Raw genomic sequence first — 23,589 nt, 5'->3', positions numbered from 1 at the left:
GCAGTGGATCTAAAAAGCCACCTATTTTTAAAATAAAAAGGCACAAATATACAAATGCAAAAGAAATTAATTGGAAAATTTTGAAGGTTTGTTTCAAATATAATTATCACAAATGCAAATATAAAATAACAGCATATGTTTGTTAATATCATACTTTCATTTAATCAGTTCTACTAAGGAATGTATATGAATTTTTTAATATACAAAAATACCCCCCAGAACTCCATTAAATATACCCTATATGACCACAGAGTAAGATTTTTTTTATGACTATTAGCATGGGAAAATTGTGAATGTGTAGATATAATAATTTAAGATTACTAAATGTTTTTAATAAAAATTGAAACCTCATATTGCCAATATTAAAAATTTCAAAATATAAATACATATGACACCAACGCATACAATGTTACTTTGTCCTGAACATAAGTTTTCAAAGATTTAAGTTTAAATATTCTCCTAAATCCTTTGTGAGACTTAGAATAAAATATAGTTCTTCAGAACTCCTGACAAAAGGGGGGCAGTAAAGAAGCAAAAAGATTTTTATGGAGTTCAGGGAAAGCTGAAAGGCCTTTGTTGTACATTCCCAATTTTCTAACAGGTAAATGACGGATCACTTTTTTAGAGAGCAAAATGGCTAAAATTAAATGTTTGGATAGAAATGTGGAATGCAGAGTTTGCTAACCCTTTTTATTTTAATATTTTCAAAGAATTAAGAGAAATCAATTGTATTTTATAAAATATTATATTTTAAATTACTCAGTCCTAAATAAATGTTATTGCAAACCTAGCCTTATAAAAAGAATACATTTAGAAGCCCTAGATGACATAAAATATACAAATAATATGTACAAGTGATATATTTGTTTTCATTTTAAGTGTAGCCTCCTGTCTAGCATTTTCAATACATTCCCCCTTTTGATATCTTTTATCTTCACATTTAGCTAATGGGTAAGCAAAAAATTAAGTGGAATAGTTGGAGAGAACAATTTTCTCATAACCTAAACAACAGTAATATGGGATAGGTATTTTGTGCATTGTTTGGAATTATAAACTATCTAGGCTCTAATAATAGACATAATAGTTTATTCAACTAATAGCTACTGTCATCCTTAGAGGTTATTGACAACTCAAAGTAGTGAATTACATCCAACTAAAGGGTGCTTTTGTATAGACATTTGTTCTTATGGCTGGTCACTTACTCTTCAAATATCTTTTAGGCACCATTTACAAAGATGGCCAGAGATATAAAATCTGCATATATAATAGAAAAAGCCAGATAATCATTCAATCAAATAAGGTATATAGTACCAGGAAAATTTTTGTATCTTAGTCTAAGGCAATCTGAATTCCCCAATATGTTTCTTTGTTGGAATTATTTCAATATCTAGTCCTTAAAAACGTCACGCACATTTATACCAGTGGTTTGGTTGATTACTTCTCCTGAGCCCTATTCTCTTAAGCACAAGTATACATACTTACATCAGTATCTCTGCATACAATATTTTTGATGGAATGAAAAAGTTTAAAATACTGATATTTATTTCAGTGATGCTGAAATGGTTTATAAAAATTCTATGACTATAAGAAATTCATGAGAAATGCAATATATCAGGAAGAACAATGTCATCTTTACATGAAAAGGATGTGTGGGAGTAATTTTGAGAGAACACTGGAATACAGTGTTCTGTGTCACTTTTTAAGGTGTGCTTGATTCACAGCTGACAGCTTTGATTTGAAATTGCCTTTAAAACAATGTCCATGTATCAGTGCAATTAATTCTAACCAAAAGCTTGTTGGAGCTAACCACAGAACTTATATATTCAAAATGCTTGTGGGAGGAATGGAATATTTGATATTTGGGCACTAAAGGGCTGCTATGATAGTTATTATACACAACTGAGTTTAAAATAAATGTATGTTCAGTTCTATTATTAAATGTTATAAAACATGAGGGAATAATAAATGTTATATAATTTATAAACTATAAGAAAATTTATATCAGAAAACTAATTTCCTAATATATGCACTATTATCAGTGTCTCCAAAACTGTCAACTCTGCCAATGTGACTAGCAGATGATGAACAGGTGGTCTGTGTGGTATTATCAATTAGTCAGAAATCTGAGTCTTTCTTTCACCTTATGAGCTGTTTGGGAAGAAGGTGTATGTGTGTGTAACAGGAAGCAAGAGGAGATTAACTTGTAAGCCATTATCTGATGCAAAAACAGACATTTACTAAGTCATCTATGAAGAGATGGTTCGATAATAGCTAAGCATTCATATAAATCATCAGGGACCCAGATTCTCTCAAGTGTGACCGAACACCCATCTCAACTGCCAGCGCTTCTATTGTAAAATATCACATTTGGCGAAGGGCTCTGGTGTTTTGAATTCTGCTCAGTGACAGGTTTATTTTCAATATGATTAACACTATCTGAAGACAATAAAATGACCTTCAATTAAAACCCCTTTTAAATTTTGTCTACCTGAGTTTCACTATGGTTGGTATCTTGCTGTACTCTAGGGAATGATCTTTAAAACATTCAAAGGTGATTATAAGCGAGGTATCTAGGAAGCCATAGAAAGTAACCACTGTTCAATGCTGTTCTGTGTTCTGTACACCACTAGTAACACCGTAAGAGAGGACAAGGAAGAGAATATTACATAGCCACCAGGATCCAAAATGGATTCAGCACAATTAAGCATACATGTACAGATTTGTGGTGACAAACAGGTGCTGCTCAAGTGCTTAGTCTAAGGTTCTCATTCAATTCCTTCCCATCACCGAATGTGTTTGACATCTAGTCTTTTTATATTATATTATAGTATATTAAAAACTTCCTATTATAGAATTTTTAGGCATACATTGACACATTTCTCTACTTGTGCTTATATAATCCCAAACAAGTGGGAAAATGCTTCACTGGGCTGCATTAGCATCCCCGAGTACAATTCCATATCCGATTTGGTTATGTGAATTTTGGCGTAATTTATATTGAGAGGCACATAATGGAAATACATAATGCTGAGTTAACTGGTACTCTTTTATTTATTTATTTTTTTTTTGATATGAGTTTATTTTTATTTATTTATTTTTTTAAATTTTTTATTGGATTTTAGGTTTTGGGGTACATGAGCATAGCATGCAAGACAGTTGCGTAGGTACACACATGGCAGTGTGCTTTGCTTTTCTTCTCCCCTTCACCCACATTTGGCATTTCTCCCCAGGCTATCCCTCCCCACCTCCCCCTCCCACTGGCCCTCCCCTTTTCCCCCCAATAGACCCCAGTGTTTAGTACTCCCCTCCCTGTGTCCATGTGTTCTCATTTTTCATCACCAGCCTATGAGTGAGAATATGCGGTGTTTCATTTTTTGTTCTTGTGTCAGTTTGCTGAGGATGATGTTCTCCAGATTCATCCATGTCCCTACAAACGACACAAACTCGTCATTTCTGATTGCTGCATAATATTCCATGGTGTATATGTGCCACATTTTTCCAATCCAGTCTATCATCAATGGGCATTTTGGTTGATTCCAGGTCTTTGCTATTGTAAACAGTGCTGCAATGAACATTAGTGTACATGTGTCCTTATAGTAGAACGATTTATAGTCTTTTGGATATATACCCAGTAATGGGATTGCTGGGTCAAATGGAATTTCTATTTCTAAGGCCTTGAGGAATCGCCACACTGTCTTCCACAATGGTTGAACTAATTTACATTCCCACCAACAGTGTAGAAGTGTTCCTTTTTCTCCACATCCTCTCCAGCATCTGTTGTCTCCAGATTTTTTAATGATCGCCATTCTAACTGGCGTGAGATGGTATCTCAATGTGGTTTTGATTTGCATCTCTCTGATGACCAGTGACGATGAGCATTTTTTCATATGATTGTTGGCCTCATATATGTCTTCTTTCGTAAAGTGTCTGTTCATATCCTTTGCCCACTTTTGAATGGGCTTGTTTGTTTTTTTTCTGTAAATCTGTTTGAGTTCTTTGTAAATTCTGGATATCAGCCCTTTGTCAGATGGGTAGACTGCGAAAATTTTTTCCCATTCTGTTGGTTGCCGATCCACTCTAGTGACTGTTTCTTTTGCCGTGCAGAAGCTGTGGAGTTTGATTAGGTCCCATTTGTCTATTTTGGCTTTTGTTGCCAATGCTTTTGGTGTTTTGTTCATAAAGTCCTTGCCTACTCCTATGTCCTGGATAGTTTTGCCTAGATTTCCTTCTAGGGTTTTTATGGTGCCAGGACTGGTACTCTTTTAATATTCTCTTGGAGCCAGAAAATCTAGTCAATAATTCTTTTGTGGAATCCTTATGTTTGTAGAAAACGGGAACATTATTTACTTTGACATTCTTTTTTTAAGGGGAAAAAGATTAAGTTTATATCCACACAAAAGGAACAATCTGAAGTATAGAGACATTTATTCATGTTTCCAGGCCTGTCACTGAACTCATACTTTTAAAAAAAATGCTTTTGTTTAAAAAAAAATACAGCCATTCTATAATGGAATATTATTTATAATTTCATACATATCCCATTTAATTTACCCCTTTATTCCTATTTAATTTATCTGCTAATGTTTTGGCGTAATTTTATCTATTGCAATTAAAGAAATATGTAAAATACAATCTATTAGCATTAGGCAGAAAATATTTAAGAGATATCAAATTCTTTTATGCCAAAAAGGTAGTAGTTTGCCAAGAACCACAAGCTTTTTAAACTTAACTTTAAAAAATAAATTTTAATTTTTATAGATACATCATAGTCATACATATTTAAGGGCTGTGATATTTTTATACAATACTGCCATGTTTATTGCGTCACTATTTACAATAGCCAAAATATGTAATCAACCTTTGTTCATCAACAGAAGAGACAAACCTGACTCTGATCTATGCTGGCTGCAGGTTCTGCAGAGCTGTTTCAAGTGACAAGATGGCAAATGAATGGGTCCGTTGGTTGCCTGGTAGGTTATTCGTCCTCATAACACTTTACCTAGAAGATTTGCCTTTTCTCACAAAACCATAATAATGGACAAACAGCATGAACCTGGATAGGCAGAGCCAGTCACTATCCTGTGGTCCAGTTGATATGAGTCATATCAGTAGAGGACTAGAAGTTTTAACTGAATAGTATTATCATGGTGGCTAGGAATGAGAATGGAAAGTAGACTAGATGTGAGCTTTGATATGGCTTGGAGCAAAAGGTCAGGTATTAGGGGCACTCCTGAAATGATATCTATTATTGAGGAGCTGGGTCAGGAAAATCTGTAACTACACTTTTACTATAGTTACATACCATTCATTCATAAGACAGGTCTCCCAAATAAAAGCAATGTCAGTGCATAAAAAATAAATTTGATTTCTTTCTCAAGCCCAAAGTACATAAACCTTGAAATTTTCCAGCTGAAAAAATAGGTATATGTTCTAGCATCAGCTTTCATTTTTCCCACATTCATTCTCTGCTACAATAAAGTGACAAAGCCATTCATATTTTATGCATATTTGTTACATCTAATTATTTGTTTTTCAGTTTGATAAATATGCTTTATATCCTAGGTACCATCAGAATTTCAAAGCTCAGAAAATCACTTATGAGAATCAAAGGAATTAACCATCATGAAAGTAGAAGCATGCGGCTAGCATGCAACATTGTTCAGAGTTCATGTAGCAGTTTTATCAGGGTAGCAGCTGTGCAATGAGCTTTATTGGAACTGAGGTCTCACATCCTAAATGTGAAATATCTACTGTTTGAAAGAGTGATAACGTTACGCCTTGCAAAGAAAATAGTCCTCAAGTGTTATTTTTTTAATGAATTAACCCTTTATCTTTCCTCAGACCTTTTCTTTCTTTCTTTTTTTTTTCCCTCAAAAGTATTTAAAGGATAATCCTATATGATAACTCACACTGCCTAGCTTCAGTACAGTCTCATACATTGTAGGCACTCGCAAACATTTGTTTAATGAATGAATAAATGAAAGTCGAATGTGAAATTATACTGTTGAATTTAAAATGGTTTTAGAGGTACATCTCTGAATTTGTTGATTTATTTTGGATTAGCACATTGTTACATTTCACTGCTAAATTTCATATTATTCATTATACAAAGGTCGTGTTGGAGAGTTATACAGTTGACAGATGCATTATCTATAACTTCTAATGTACTCAGACAACATAGGTTTTTCTAATATGTAACTTTTAGAATATAAACTTTCCAACATTTAAAGCTATAACACTTTTTAATAATTTTTAAAGAAACAACAGGTCAATAGTAGCTTTCCATAAGTAAAAGCCTATTAATTTATATAACATTAACAAAATGTAGTGCAACATAAATCTTATATAATACTCCTGCAAGAAATCTATAGGAGTAAAATTATGATTATAAAAATCAGCAGACCTAAACAAACAAATACATCATTCGATTAAGTTTACAGTTATCAAAGGCATTCAACCTTTAACATCCCACTGTGTAAAATCAAATGGGAAAGGATAAAAGGACCAAAGCTATGGTTAGTAATATAATTGCTGCCTACCTACAAACTAATTTGTTTTAATATCTGTGCTAGAACCAGTATGTTACCTCTTTTAACCTTAGCTAAATAATGTTTATGCACACCTTACTACGCAGAGCTATCTTTCATGAGAGCATCCCATTGAGGAAAAAAGAAAATAGAAGGATATGAAATTTTTCACTTTTTTCTAATCCCAACAGGTATTACTTTACTGATATTCCATTTTTGTATGTAATGACAGTATGAACATTCCCTGAAGCTCATTTTTACTGACAATAACATTGCACAAATTATTTTCAGGCTATGTGCTATGCAGAGACTCTGTACAGTTAATTGGCATCATTAAGTAACATTTTGAAATTATGATGTGTTTAAATGTAGTAGTTAAAGGCTTGATTGGACATTGCTAAACTGTGTACTAGATCTCTAAAGAGATGAAATTGACCTCTTAGTAGGCTTTATCCTTTGTTACCTGTCTCAAATTTGGAACCCATTTCTTTTAAGTTGAAAACTTTATGTTCATGTTGGAAACTTAAACTCATTGTATGTCAAGTAATCTTTTAATTATTAAAAGCTTAATAGGTAATTCTCTAACCTCTATTATTAAAAGCTTAATAATTAAAAGATTATTTCCAGGTCATTCTCTAACCTCTATTATTACAAGCTTAATAATTAAAAGATTACTCGACATACAATGCTACCCATAGCTGCCTGTCATTTTGGGGCTTTCCTATAGATTCTTTTCAGGGATAAGAATTATGTTAACACCAGATGCTACAATTGCTTTAATTTTTATTCCCAAATTTATCATTTCCACTTTGACAAAGAGGCCCAAAAGATGGGCCTCTTTGATCTGTTTTTTTCTCCCATGTCAGTTCCCATGAGACCAGTGACTTCATTCTTCCTGTTACTGCAGGTTTACATTTTGCAGTCATCTTTTACTCTTGCATCACTAGCTTCAACCATCTGCGGCCAATTCTTTCCAGGTCATTCTCTAACCTCTATGTCAAAGCCATAGATCAGTAACTATCAGAAAACATTTAACCTTAAAATAAAGTTAATCATCTTTTCTTTATAATAACAACCACTGAATTGCAATTGTTATGAGGCGAGTATTAGGCTAAACACTTTATTAAATCTTATGAAATAGGGATAATTTTTATTCTCATCTCACATGAGAAATCGAGGCACATAAAAATTAAAGCATTTTGCCCCAGGTCTTACAGCTAGCAAGTGGTCTGTCTGACAGTAGAGAGCCAGCTTCAAGCACTGTACTACAGGGCTTCTTGTGTCATTATTATAAACCTTTCATGACATGGTCTATACATTTGGGCTCTTCAGCTTCAAATTTATCTATCATGCAAGTATGACACTAGGTTTTCACTTGCACTGCAAGTCAACTGCTGGAAAATTAGTCTGCAAAAAAAAAAATAAACATAGGCCATAGATTTCCTGAATGTGTTAATAATAGGCTGATTTTTGTATGGGCTGGAAAATAATTGAAGGGTGGTAACAGAGGGTGTGCAGAATTGCAATGTGGAGAGATCTAACTGGAGATTGGGGGAAAGATGAGCAGGCCTTCAACTATGATGATAACGTTGGCAAGCTTGAGGGGAGGGACAGAGTCAGAAAATATTTGGAAAGTGACATCTCTGGGCCCCTGTGATTGACTGGATGGAGGATAAGCAGATGAGAGCTGTAGGTTTTGAAAAAAGTGATTTTGAAGAGAGGACAGAAAAAGTTTTCATTTTTAAATTTCATATGTTTACAAGTTAGGGTAGAGGACAGAGGAAGACTGGGTAAGAAAAGACACATGAAGCCAGGGACTGACACAGACACCAGACACACAGTGGGTGCTTTGTGCATAGCTGTTGAATGATTTATGAAAATCAAGTAGCAGTGGTGAGGGTTTTTATGCAAGTGAAATACAAATGAACTTCTCAAGGTGCCATATCTGAGTGGTGGCTTTGACTCTGGTTCCTGACTTTGAATTATTTCATTCCTATGAAGCTCAGACCTATATAATAAAAATCCACCATACACAAAATTCCCTCTCCTTAAGAATTTCTCCACAAGTTATAAGAATTTTAACTACTTAGAAGGAACAATTGCTTGTACTCAGCCAGTCATCCTCAGCTGCATAAGATGACTCTCAAAATGGGGGGTGGAGAGTGTCTACCTCCTCCAGAAAAGTTTTTAGAGCTAAATCAAAGAGACTGCCTCTTCTTCAACAAAAATTCTTTAGCTTAAGATGGGGACAAGAAACCTGGCACCCAGGGTTAAGGACACAGACATGCTCTCTCATTTTAAGCTGAAGCTGAACTGTCTTGTCCTAAAAACAGATGCTCAGACCCTAGAAAAACACTCCTAAACAGACTGGAAATTTCTCCATTTCTGTAACTTAAGAGGATTTTAGGGACATATAACTTTGAGAATTCCATTCTCCAGCTTTGAGAGGTAATACAATCCAACACTCATTGCGGGCTCATGGTGTACCCAGCACTTTTCTAAACTTTCTACTTGTTATAGCTGTTTAATTGAGGTAAGTATTCTTATCATTCTCCACTTGGGCGATGTGAGAGAGAGGCAAAGTATGTGCCTTAGGATGACACAGTTGGTAAGTAGGAAAGCAGGATTTTAACATCAGCAATAAAACCCAGAGACTAATGTTTTAATGTGTTTAATAAATGCCCCACTAAGAAATCAGAGCAAATTAAAAGTATGATGTGTCCTATTAATTTGATACAGGCAGAAGAAATCTAAAACCAAAAAAGATCTGATATTTGACAAGAACTTTATTTTAAATAGTTGTAGAACACATGCTTGAACTAAGTGAACTTTTTATAAACTTTTCATCAGAAATTGTTTTTTAATTGTTGTTTTTCTCCTGTATCTGTGACTGAATAAATGGCTTCTGTTCACTGGAATACTTCACATGCTTTCTCTCTCTGTTGTAGGTGTGTTTATTTCTATTCAGACACCAAAGGCCTATGGGTAACTGCAAATTCACAGTTTCATTTGCTGTTATGTTCCATCAATGTGAAGAAGCACAGGAAATTAACATATCTGTAACCACACCTTTATTATATTATGTGAAAGTATAAATTACATGCCATGTTCATTAAACTGATATAAAACCACATTTTGAAAATAAAGCTTAGTAAGTGGATACTTAGTATCACATTGGTGATACTAAGTTTATGACTTGCTTTTAATATTTGGATTGCCAATAAATTTGGAAGCTAATGTATGGAGTATAAAAATAGTGAAAAACATGGGCTTTGGGGTTGGACATGGCTATGAATCCAAATTACTAGGTCTTTGGTCAAGGGCAAGTTATTAAACTTTTTGAAATGCCTACATCACTAGTTACTGTGAAAATTAAGAGACAGTGCACGTAAAAGCCATAATCCTGTGCTTGGCACATCTTAAGAGCTCAATATACGTCAGTGATTATAAGGATTTGTTACCAAGTCAGAGTAAACTCTGTAGTTTAAAATACTGTGTTTCTCTGATTAAATGACACACATTATCCACATATTTTTTGTTTCTGATATTAACATACATTTTTAAAATTAGTGTGTATATTTCCCTTGCTGTCTGTCTTCTTACGCCCTTTCAAAAATGTCATTAAATCCACTGTGTATCTTATTATTGGATATAAGATTCAAGAATATATCAGAATAATATTACATTGCATTTGATTCAGTGGCTGAAATTAAAGAACAACTAACCAACAGAGGAGAAGACATTATTGATTGCTCTAAAGATTTATCCTCCAAAGCTCTCCTTTACCCTATCTTGTTACATCATTTTCAAACAATGCTACTTGTGTCCTTTGTACATATTCCTATTCAACTCTTCAGCAAACATATTCTTTGTGACCAACATACTGAGAGGTCCTGGAGATGCAGGGAAGAGTAAGATGCTATATCTGACCTGCAGTATCTTGAAGCTTGTTGGGGCAACAAACTATTAAGACATTCATGCAACATAGTTGTCTGTAAAAATAGATGGGTATCCAAGGGTTGGAAATAATACAGAGGAGAGAAGGATTCATTTGAAGAGCTCTCTTCTTGCATGCTTAAGTAACCAAAGTGCCTTGCCACTAGTAGATGACAGTTTTCTAATTTTACACATCATGTAATCCCCTTGCTCTTAAAAATATTGAGGGTGTCCATCACTTGAATGCAGTGACATTAATAATTTCTTTGATAAAATGTGTACTGTTCCCAATCATAAATTCTCTGCCTCCGAGACTCTTTCTGAGCCTCAAATGGGTAGGTGGAGGAAAGGACCTGCTGATCTAAGAATATCCCTAGTGTCAAAGAAGTAAATGGTCGAGTAAGGTTGTCCTAAGAAGCAGGGGTAACCCTTCTGCTGGTGAGCACAGAGCCCAGGTGCAAAATCTTTACTTAGGTTACTGCTTGCTGTCTAGGTGGGTAAGAATCTTGACATCTGAAGTGTTCATTGAATCAAAAATTTTTTTTATTGCATTTTAGGTTTTGGGGTACATTGAATAAAATTTTTTATTGAATATTTCTGCTAACAAAATCTGAAAAAAGTACAAAGTTATTTTTGGAATGGATGAGAATTTAGGGTAATTTAGCTAATTCATTGTGTGTATCCTGTTTTCAGTTATCATTGCTACTGAATTATTTATATTTAGGATATAAAGTATACTCAAGATGCTTACAATTGATTAAGGAAGAATGATTTTAAAACACAGAGCAAAATAAATTATTTTAAATATAGAAGTTTATTCTCTCCCATGAATAACTGGCATTCTGTTTCTATTGTATCTTAGGTTGAAATATGTGTTTTTGTTATTACCAGTGTTTCCCCAGGTTAAGACTGAAGTCACAAGCATTTAATATTTACTGACAGGACTTAAACAGTAAATACTGGATAGTGAGATTAAGAATGAAATAAGATAGACAAACAGCTGGCTGCAAAAGCGACCTTAAAAAGTTTCTCACAGGCTGGGCACAGTGGCTCACATCTGTAATCCCAGCACTTTGGGAGGCCGAGCTGGGTGAATCATGAGTTCAAAAGATTGAGACTATCCTGGACAATGTGGTGAAACCCCGTCTCTACTAAAAATACAAAAATTAGCTAGGTGTGGTGGCACACAGCCTGTAGTCCTACCTACTTGGGAGGTTGAGGCAGGAGAATCACTTGAACCCAGGAGGTGGAGGTTGCAGTGAGCCGAGATCACATCACTGCACTCCAGCCTGGGCAACAGAGTGAGACTCTGTCTTAAAAAAAACTTTCTCACAGCTGGCCAACATAGTGAAAACCCATCTCTACTAAAAATACAAAAATCAGCTGGGCATGGTGGCATGCACCTGTAATCCCAACTACTGGGGAGGAGGCTGAGGCAGGAGAATTGCTTGATCCCAGGAGGCAGAGGTAGGTTGCAGTGAGCCAAGATTGCACCACTGCATTCCAGTCTGGGCAATAGAGTAAGACCCTGTCTCAAAAAAAAAAAAAAAAGTTTATTAGTCTATTGAGAATGTACTTGATTTTTACAAGATGAGTAAATTTCTTTTAAGGTTATCTAAAATGTATGAATAAAAATGTATAACTATAAACATATATCTATAAAACTGGTAAAGATCAAAAGCTCAGGTATCTTTAACTTTCTCTGTTTCTACTATTCACAAAAATATTTGCTCAGAAACACAGAGATTCCTCTTCAAGATTTATTTTTATCTGGGTGGAGTTACAGAGTTGCCTTGGTAATACCTACTATTACCAAATTAAGTGTTAACAACACATTTTCAAACATTTTTAATATTTAAAATACTCAGAGGCCAAAGTAGGGCAATGTAAGGAGAGAATGTTGTAAGTTCCCTTTTCCCCACATCTACTTGATATTACAAGGTTTGTACTACTTTCCGAAATTTTCCAGTGTTTAAAAAAATGCGTCTATAAACACATATGTAGAAAGAGCACTTCTTATAGAAGTAATCACCTTAAAAATCATGTAATGTTATGAAAACTACAATGGTTTTCCTACCATTGACTAAGAAAGCAAAGGACCTTTCTTCTGAAAGTGAGGAGGGCCTCTTGCCTCCTGTCATTTGTGAACAGAACTCTGTAGTCAGAACCAGAACATTTCTGGCAATTGGTCTAGAATCGTTTTGAAGGGTAAGCCTGGTGCTGTGATGCTAAGCACAAACAATTTGGTATTTGGCTCCAAAAATATGCTTGAGATTAGTTCTTCCCTCAGCAACAGGCACTCGGCCAAATAATTTTTAACCAATTCTCAGAGCCCAATACTGCTTGAGCTACTAAGATCCTAGTTCAAGTTATTGCTAACAAGATATGGAGAAGAGTGAAATACTGACACTTGTGAGATCCCAAAACTTACACTAAATCCATACAATTTATGTTCTGAATTAAAATTTTTTTTAAAAGAGATGAAAAGTGTGACATTTCCAAACCATGGAATTTGTTTCTTTCACCTTGAAATCCAGGTTAGTGAAGTATTTTGTTGTTGTTGTTTATGTTGTTTTAAAACTAGACTAGGTGAAAGACAGAGCATAAACAGTTTAAACAAAATACTAAACTTCTAGAACAGTGGCTCACTTCAAATCAAAACCTTAAGACATGCCTTAGACTGAGTCTTTTCTTCTTAAAAAAATAATAATAAAAGGAAGTTGAATTTTATCTCTAAATGGTGCAAGGCACATGAATAAAATACATTTTGCCTCTGTCTTACACTTAGTACAGATTCACAATCCCTTTAACACTGTGTAAAAATTCTGTCTTTTCTTTCTTTGGTTTCCAAATAACAACGAAATGAAGCATTTTCCTTTAATGTGTAAAGTGCAGTTTAATTAAGAGTTATGGAGCATCTTTCCACCTTATGGTGTAGCTAGCTGAATTTCTTCAGTCTTTGCTTTTTAAATTTGTATAAGATATAACTGTTCCGTATCTTAAATATCTTTGAAATTAGAAGTTGATTTAATAGCATCTCTAATGTAGTTTCTCCTTGAATTTTTAATATAATAGATATGACCTGGTATTTAAAAGATGTAGTGTTTTCTGGGATATAACAGTTGTGTTGAGAATTTGTCACTGAATATAACATATTTCCCTTGAAATTTATTGCCCACTTTACTTGTGCCTGGGCCACAAGAGTGAAACTAAAAGAGTGCACACAGTGGTTACCATGAGTGAGGTGGCAGAGAGGAGACTGGGAGATGTAAATCAAAGGATACAAAGTAGCAGATATGTAGGAGGAACAAAAAACCTGACATGCAGAATGACAACTAGTTGGTCGGCTTGACTGCTACCTCCACCTCCTGTATTCAAGTGATTCTCCTGACTCAGCCTCCCAAGTAGCTAGGATTACAGGTGCCCACCACCACATCCAGCTAATTTTTGTACTTTATTACTTAATAGAGATAGGGTTTTGCCATGTTGGCCAGGCTGGTCTCGAACTCCTGACCTCAGGTGATCCACCCGTCTGGACTCCCAAAGTGCTAGGATTACAGTTGTGAGACATCGTGCCTGGCCAGTAGCCACTGTTTTATTCTTTCTTTATATCTGAACTTTTTCTTTTTAGATTCCACATATAAGTGAGATTATGCAATATTTGTGTGTGTGTGTGTGTGTGTGTGTGTGTGTGTGTGTGTGTGTGTGTTGGGCTTATTTAACTTAGTTTAGTATCCTCTAGGTCCATGCATGTTGTCATGCAAATGACAGGGTCTCCTTTCTAAAGGCTGGACAGTATTCCATTGCATATACATATACCACAGTTTCTTTTATCCATTCATCCACCAACACACATCTAGGTGGTTTCCATATCATGGCTACTGTAAATAATGCTGCAATGACTATAGCAGTGCAGATATCTTTATGAGGTGATGCTTTCATTTCCTTTGAGTACATACCCAGAGGAGGGATTGTTGGGTCTACTTTTACATGTACTGAACATGTACAGACTCTTTCTTTTTATTATTTCCTAAAGAATACAGTATAAAAACTATTTACATAGAATTTACATTATATCGGGCATTGTAAGTAATTTAGAGATGATTTAAAGCAGCAGTTCCCAACCTTTTTGGCACCAGGGAATGGTTTTGTGGAAGACAATTTTTCCACTGACAGGGATGGTGTTGCGGGGAATGGTTTGGGGATGATTCAAGTACATTACATTTATCATTAGAGTCTCATAAGGAGCGCACAACCGAGATCCCTCACAGGTGCAGTTCACAATAGGGTTTGTGCTCGTATGAGCATATAATGCTACCACTGATCTGACAGGGGGAGGAGTTCAGCTCTTGCTGTGCAGCCTGGAATCTAACAGCTTAACAGGCTATGGACCAGTATTGGTTGTGGCCCTGGGGTTGGGGACCCCTGATTTAAAGTATACAATAGGATGTGCATAGGTTATATACAAATACTAAGCCATTTTATAACAGGGGCTTGAGCATCTGCAGATTTTAGGACTCCAGGGAGGTCCTGAAATCAATCCCCTATGGATACTGAAGGACAACTGTGTATCATTGTTAACAGAAAAAAACAAAATCTGTTTTGTAAATAAAATTTTTTTCAGTATTATTTCCATTTCACTCTGGAATTTAGTTAGAAATTAACAAACTATTAATTGACTAGTGAAATGTACCAGTACTAGCAGTACATACCAAAACTAATTTTAATATTCCAATAACATCAAATAATGATTGCATTTGTATTTCATCTGCTAGAGCATATTATGGTTCTTCTCCATAAGTGTCTGATTTAGTGCTGACCACCTTTTCTTAACTCCTGATCTCTCAATCACAATCACAGAAAACATCCCCTTATGATACAAATTAAAAACTTATCTCACCATTCCTTTATACCTTTTCTCTTAACAGACTTGAGCTTTATTATTTATACTATTGTTTTTTTTTTTTTTTTTGAGAGAAAGAGTCTTGCTCTGTCACCCAGACTGGAGTGCAGTGGTTTGATCTTGACTCACTGTGGCCTCAGCTTCTGGGTTCAAGCAATTCTCCTGCTTCAGGTTCTTGAGTAGCTGGGATTACGGTGCCCGCGACCACACCCAGCTAATTTTTGTATTTTTAGTAGAGATGGGTTTCACCGTGTTGGCCAGGCTGGTCCCTGTCTCCTGACCTCAAGTGATCCCCCCATCTCGGCCTCCCAAAGTGCTGGGATTACAGGCGTGAGCCACCGTGCTTCACCATATTTATACTATATTAAGACTAATAATCACTATGCCACTTTCTGTTGTAATTCTTTAGGCACTTCTTCTTTGTACGTTTTTAATTAATGCATAGTTATATATTTATGTTTATATATCTATAACTTCAAGTAGCCAATATTCTACATGAAGTGACCAAGGATTTATTTAATCCCTGAAATTATGAAAAGTCTGCCTGTTTTTTTTTCTTTCTTGCATTGCACCACAGCACACACACACACAGGGACACAGGAATGCACACACATGCACACTGGGTTCTGCTAATTATCATTTCCTTGGTTCCAAGTCATCCCCCCACCCCTAAACCACCTGTGTCCAAACCAGTCTTCCCACTGCCTACCAGTCTCATGTCAGATGACCTCCATCAATAGTATTTCCATATGATGTCTCACTCTTCTGACAGATAGTAACAAGTGAGGCGTTAAGACTAACAAGAGAGAAGGCACTATTCTTATCTGCCTAGAGAGAAAACAATCAACAAATTGTCTTTTATTTAAAGGAAGAAGGCTTTTCTCTAATACATTTTCAAGATACTCCAAAATTACAAGAGATCTTTTCAATTATTTTACTTTCATCTATTACCAAGAAGGCCAACTTTTAGATTGAGGCAATGAAAACTCAGAAACTTTTATTGGAATGACCTTCAGATTTGAGATAACCACTGTTTCAACAATATTTCAGTTTTAACTCTTACTCTATATTCATTTAGTGAAGTGTGATTCTGAAAAATACAAATAGCTGCCTTTCTCCTGAGCTAGGACTGCATTTAGAAGAGAATAAATTTTACATTTTATTCAAATTTGATGACATTTTCTTTTTTGTGTGTGCTATAGTGGCAATGTAGATTGCTTTTACATGTATTCTTTAAGTTGTCATAGAGGATTATTTGTGTTAACTGTAATTTTCAAGGCTGCAAATGCTAAATAGTAAAGCATATAATAATGGTAGCACTAATTTGAAAAAAAAAAAAAAAAAACATTTTCCAACTAGCAAAACATGAGTCTAGATGTAGATATCATGTTCAAAAATCACAAAGCAGATGGCCAGCAAAAAGATTGAACCAGGTTTCTTCCACCTCCAGAAAATCAGATTTTTAAAAAAAATGTTCTAATATTTAAATCAGTTCACACATTTGTAAGTACACAAGCGTTTCTTTGTTTCATCAAAGAAATAAGTGTGAATGAGCAGAATCTTTTAGTATAAGTGATTGCAAAGTTTATTCACACTTGGAACAAAGGAATAAGTAGGAAAAAAAAAAGAGCAATAAAAACAAATGAATTCTTTTCCCCTCCCTCTCTGTTTCCACTTAAATCCTTTTGATGATATCTCATAAGTAGCTTCATGCATTAGTTCAAGTTGATGATATTCCTATATCTACATCATTTATGATCAAAATAGTCTTCCTGTTTTCAGTTTTGCTGTCTCTAAGTCAGAGCTCAATATTGTTGCTCTAAAATAAAAATGTCATGTGATTCTTCCGGAGCTTCCATCACCTGTACTATGAAGCTACTGGCATGAGAGCATCCAGCTAGCCTTCTTATCTCAAGTACTGTCCTGCCACTCTTTTACATGCATCCCCTCTCTAACTGACCCTTAGACAGAGTCAGAGAAGGCCACACATCCTGCCTTTTCCTAAATTAATATGTGCTTTTTGCCCCAAGCTTTAGCATGTGTGAATCCATTTGTCCAGCATGCCTTTGCTCACCTGTGTAGAAGAGCCACATATCAGATCAGAAGGAACATCAAAGGCTCCACTTCTTACAGTCTTGTGCCAGTTCCTCAGATTCCTACCACTGCTGGATGCACTGTTTCTTATGAGCTTCCTTAAGCATGCCGTGCCTTTTTGTTTTCTGCCTGTGGGCAACTCCAGTGCCAAAGTAAGAGGGGACTTCTGCCGAATTTCAGGAAGTTAATATCCTAATGTCAGCTCTGAAGCAGTGGAAGACAGGAACTAATGACTGTTTCTTCCTTTTGTCCTTCAGGCTAATTCAGAAAGCCAATCTGCACATTCCTTGAGAGGGTGCAGAGAATTAGAGCCTCCATTGCCCTCAATGAGATATCTTTATATTGGCTTTTACTCCTTATTCGTCACACGCTTCTGTTTCCCGAGATTACCACCCACATATACTACTTGCACCCTACACTATATTTCAGGCTCTGCTTTCAGGGAAATGAAACCAAGCTAAAGGCAAAATCCAACTCTTGTTAAAACTCATCCTGCTTCTGTGCTCCCAGGATCCCTGAACTTACTTCTCTTATAGAATTTATTACAGAAAGTTCTTTAAGCATGAAATTTCTCTAGTTTATCTTTGAATCTCCACTGTCAATACAGTCTCTGGCCAATGAAAGCTGTTCAGTTACTGTCTGGTGATTCAATACATGCACTCATAAATCTCATTTATGAACATTTTGTTAAATTGTGACCTGTAGGAAATAGGCATGTCAAATGCACATGTAAGTTTTATAGCACCTAGTACTGAGTGACAGCTCAAAAATATGTGTAGAATGAAAGAAAACAAAGGAAGGTGACTCACCAAAACAACAGACATGGCGAAGCCTGAAAAAAAGTAATAGTGCCCCAGTGTAACTTCTGGGAGGTGTGAGGAATAAAGGAAAACAAGATCAGCACCTTTTCTGAGGCCTTAGACCAAGAGATATTTACTTGGAGAAAGGAAAGCATATAGTCTGAAGAGAAATGGGGCTAAAGAAGGTATCACTTTCTTTTACTATCTGTCAGACACAGTCATATTTGCTGCAATGCAATCCCAAGCCAGCACTGCATTGGATAAGGTACCAGCACTCTGACCATTCATATCTTTTTTTCTTTTATTGCATTTTAGGCTTTGGGATACATGTGAAGGACATGCAAGATAGTTGCATAGGTACACACATGGCAGTGTGATTTGCTGCCTTCCTCCTCATCACCTATATCTGGCATTTCTCCTCATGCTATCTGTCCCCAACTCCCCACCACCCACTGTCCCTCCCCTATTCCCCCCAACAGACCCCATTGTGTGATGCTCCCCTCCCTGTGTCCATGTATTCTCATTGTTCAATACCCACCTATGAGTGAGAACATGCGGTGTTTGATTTTCTGTTCTTGTGTCAGTCTACTGAGAATGATGGTTTCCAGATTCATCCATGTCCCTTCAAAGGACATGAACTCATCATTTTTGATGGCTGCATAGTATTCCATGGTATATATGTGCCACATTTTCCCTGTCCAGTCTATCATCAATGGGCATTTGGGTTGGTTCCAGGTCTTTGCTATTGTAAACAGTTCTGCAACTGACCATTCATATTTTTATTCTTAAAGAACCAGACTATATGTGTCTAGTGTTCCCCAAGTTTTCTTCTTTGTCTTTTGACATTCCAGGAAAACATGTTAGCTTAGCATAGATATTGAGTGTTTGGTTGGATCATGCATAGTTCCATATCCTTTTGACCCTCTGTTTGCTGTAGCCAGCCTTGATTTTGTTGCTACATGGTCACCCTATACCATACTCACTAATCCACCAGTGAAAGGTTATATAATTTATAACAGTCAACTCTGAGTTTCTAATAACAATCTTTATCAATGTTCTATATGCTTGAAAATTAATTCAATATTTATACTATTGTGCATAAAAGATAATAAAAACTTTTACTTAATGAAATTCATGCATATTTTACAACCTTATGTGTCATTCAGTAGTAAATGTGGACTCCAGTTTTGTGTGTAAGAGTTTACAAAAGTATGTTTTACTAAGGTTTGGAGAAAAGATCAGTATAAAAATATGAAATTATATCAATAGCATAATTAGAAATAGCTAGAAGACAAAGTTTAAGTATTTTTGTAATCATACTACTTTTTAAGTGACTGAACTATCAAAAAACATTTAGTTAACTCTAAAATATTTGTCATAAAATTTCTATATGTTTTGAAGAATAATACTTTTATTCAGTCATAAAATTTTCAAGTTAGAGAAATGGTTTGTATTGTTTCAACAAATTGTCAGTGTAACAAAATGATTATACTGACGATTTATAACATTGATAAAAGTTCACACTTAGACACATGATTAGGAAAAAAAGTCAATAAGGATTTCATATCGAATTCTGAGGTTAAATGGAATTCATTCGTATTTCCTGGTCTAAGATTGCAATGGAATTTGGAGGCAATGGGGCTGGACTCAATCAAATCAGACACAGGGAAGAGGTTACAATGTGAGAATTTATATTTTTTCCTTTACCCAACCCACATTTGAAATAACAGTTTGCAGGAGTTTTGCTTTGCTCAAAATTCAGTATTAGGCCTGATTAGCTAAAATGTTCAAATTTCCATTCAGTCCTTAAAAACAGATTCACACTTAGTCATTCTTCACACCTCTCTCCCTCGCCCTCTCACACCCAAATTGTTAACTTTTTTTATATTCTCACATTTACAATCTGGTTCAGACCTTCCCTGATATCTCACTTATACTTGTGGTTAAATTTCTCAAGTGGAATTCCTATCCCTAACCTCTTTTCTTAATTCTATGCATGTCATCAGACTTGCATTTTTTTTTTCTAAACCGAAATGTGATTTCACCAGTCCCCTGTTAAAAAACTGTCAATGTGCCCATATTGCCTAATGGCTATAGAGTTCAAAGCAACATGGCATAAAGAGTCATTCACTATGTGGACAACCAGCTTCCCAGCTCCGCCTCTGGGTATTCTTTCTCTAGGATGATGTCGAGGATATAAGATGAGTGCGACAGCCATTGCTCTCAGTGAGCTCACAGTCTAAGTCAGGAGACAGATGAGCAGATCATTATAAAACAAATTGGCAAGTACAATGACAGAAGTGTGTATAGGTGCCATGGGAACCAAGAGAAAGGGTGTATAATAAGCATGGGAGGAAGAGAAGGGTTCAGGGAGAATTACTGGTGGATGCAATGCCCTCAGAAAGTCTTGAAGAGTGTAGGGAACAGTTGGTTAAGAGAAGAAGAAAGAAGGAAAAGGAAAGAGCAGCACAGGGTGCCAAAGTAAGAAACGCCTGGGTAATACTGCGAAAATAAATCTACAATCAAACACAATTCCCATAAAAATACCACCATCATTCTTCACAGAACTAGAAAAAAAATGCTAAAATTAATATGGAACAAAAAAAGAGCCCACACAGCCCAAACAAGACTAAGCAAAAAGAAATCTGGAGGCATCACATTACCTGCTTTCAAACTATACCATCAGGCCACAGTCACTAAAACAGCATAGTACTGGTATAAAAATAGGCATGTAGACCAATGGAACAGAATAAAGAACCCAGAAATAAACCAAATACTAACAGCCTTTGATTTTTGACAAAGCAAATAAAAACATAAAGTGGAGAAAGAACACCGTATTCAACAAATGGTGCTGGGATAATTGGCTAGCCACATGTAGGAGAATGAAACTGGATTCCCATTTCTCACTTTATATAAAAACCACCTCAAGATAGATCAAAGACTTAAACCTAAGACCTGAAACTATAAAAATTACAGAATATAACATTGGAAAAAGCCCTCTAGACATTGGCTTAGGCAAGCATCTCATGACCAAGAACCCCAAAGCAAATGCAGTAAAAACAAAGACAAATAGCTGGGACTTCGTGAAACTACAGAGCTTTCCCATGGCAAAAGGAATAGTCAGCAGAGTAAACAGAAAATCCACGGAGTGGGAGAAAATCTTCACAATATATACATCTGACAAAGGACTAATATCCAGAATCTACAGCGAACTCAAACAAATTAGCCAGAAGAAAAACAAACAATCCCATCAAAAAGTGGGTTTAGACATGAATAGACAATTCTCAAAAGAAGATATACAAATGGCCAACAAACATATGAAAAAATGCTCAACATCACCAATGATCAGGGAAATACATATAAATCAAAACCACAATGCGATACCACCTTACTCCTACAAGAACGGCCATAATAAAAAAATCAAAAAATAACAGATGCTTGCATAGATGTGGTGAACAGGAAACACCTCTACACTGCTGGTGGGAATGTAAAGTAGTACAACCATTGTTGAAAACAGTATGGAGATTCCTTACATAACTAAAAGTAGAACTACCATTTGATCCAGCAATCTCACTACTGGGTAATTGCCCAGAGGAAAAGAAGTCATTATACAAAAAAGATACTTGCACACGCATGTTTATAGCAGCATAATTCACAATTGCAAAATTGTGGAACCAACCCAATGCCATCAATCAATGAGTGGATAAAGAAACTATGATACATCTGTATATATACATGATGGAATGCTACTCAAAAAAGAAATGAATTAATGGCATTCACAGCAACCTGGATAAGATTGGAGACTATAATTCTAATTGAAGTAACTCAGGAATGAAAAACCAAACATTGTATGTTCTCCTTCATAAGTGAGAGCTATGAGGATGCAAAGGTATAAGAATGACACAGTGGACTTTGGTGACTCAGGGAGAAAGGGTGGGTATATGGAAAGAGATAAAAGACTACAAATTGGGTGCAGCGTATACTGCTTGAGTGATGGGTGCACCAAAGTCTCACAAATCACTACTATAGCACTTAGTCATGTAACCAAACACCATCCGTTCCCCAATAACCTAGGGAAATTTTTAAAAATGTAAAAAAAAGAAAAGCCTGGGTAGAAGCAGCTTGGTGCTGCTGATGGTCAAATGACAATTTTGTGAAGCTTTCCACAATCTTTTCTTTAGGAATTCAATTCTTGACTCTCTATGCTCTCACATTACTTTATACTTACTTCCATCCTGTATTCATCTTTGCATTTCCAACCCTTAGAGTCTGCTGATAGTGTGATCTGCACAAATGTTCTGTGACTGAATACACAGAACATTTGATGTATTGGATGGGTTACATGAGATTGATTAAGTGGACATGGAAATTTTACAACTTTTTGTTTTTAAAATTTTATAACTTCCAATTATGGAATCACAGAAATGAAGAGATTTAAAAAAAAATCAATTGCTAAGCACATGCTCATAAACTTTCTTTGTAAACTATCTTGAATCTTGTATTTTTAAATATCAGAGGCAAAAAGACTATTATAGAAAAATATTTCTAACAATTTGATATTTGATGTCCCATACTATTGTGAGATTGATTATAATAAAAAACGACAAACTGCCCTGCTGATTTCCTTAACCCTCTCTCATATTCAGAATCAGACTGACTTAAGGCTCTACATACTTAAACAGCTTCGCATACCTATTTGAGACAGCATTGTAATGGGTCTCTGCCCATTTCTCTGTCCATAATAGGTACTGACTTGCTTCTCTTTAGTTGTTGGACCTGGGACACAACAGACACCAAGTACATTTCTGTTAATTGCATCTAGGAAGTGTCTGAGAACTGATCACTGGGCACCTGCCTTTTTACCTACATCTCCTTTAACGTTGATCTGTTTACCTGTTAGTGGTAGAGCATGGTGCATAGAATTATCTCCTTGCCATCTGTGTCCCACAGCACACATATAACTCCCTGCATGGCATATGAGGCCCTTTCCTGAGAGGGGTGCTTTTAAGCCAATATTCCAGTGACCTAGTTCCCCTGCCCCAGGATGCCTCGATGTGTACACCTAAGATCCTACTTTGAATCTTCTTCTCAATCACAAGTATCTGTACTCACTTAGGTTGGGTCCATTCCATGTTCTTATGGGAACTGAAATGCACCCACCCCTTGATGGCCTTCTAGGATGCTTCTCTGTACTATAGTGGACCTCCCTTCCTGCCTCACAGATATCCACGTGTGTGTGTTGTGTGTGTGTGTGTGAGTGTGTGTATTTGATTTTTACTGGATTCCTGAGGAAGCCTTTCCACTGAACTCTATTCATGTGCTTTGCTAC

General features: G+C 35.8%; 1 protein-coding gene and 1 long non-coding RNA gene across 17 annotated transcripts in view; one reads left to right on the top strand and one right to left on the bottom strand.

Annotated features, from left to right (window-relative positions):
• Nucleotides 1-4,970, top strand: part of LOC128931591 (uncharacterized) — a 117,773-nt gene extending 112,803 nt beyond the window's left edge. Inside the window, exon 3 of the long non-coding RNA XR_008480151.2 lies at nt 4,875-4,970. This is a non-coding gene — a long non-coding RNA (uncharacterized LOC128931591). The remainder of the gene's footprint in view (nt 1-4,874) is intronic.
• SNCA (synuclein alpha) overlaps nt 1-23,589 on the bottom strand; it is a 120,500-nt gene that overhangs the window by 31,299 nt on the left and 65,612 nt on the right. The window lies entirely within an intron of this gene.

Source organism: Callithrix jacchus, chromosome 3, assembly GCF_049354715.1.
Source record: "Callithrix jacchus isolate 240 chromosome 3, calJac240_pri, whole genome shotgun sequence".
Taxonomy (NCBI): domain Eukaryota; kingdom Metazoa; phylum Chordata; class Mammalia; order Primates; family Cebidae; genus Callithrix; species Callithrix jacchus.
The sequence above is the reverse complement of the archived record's forward strand: the minus strand, read 5'-3'. Positions and strand labels throughout refer to the sequence as shown.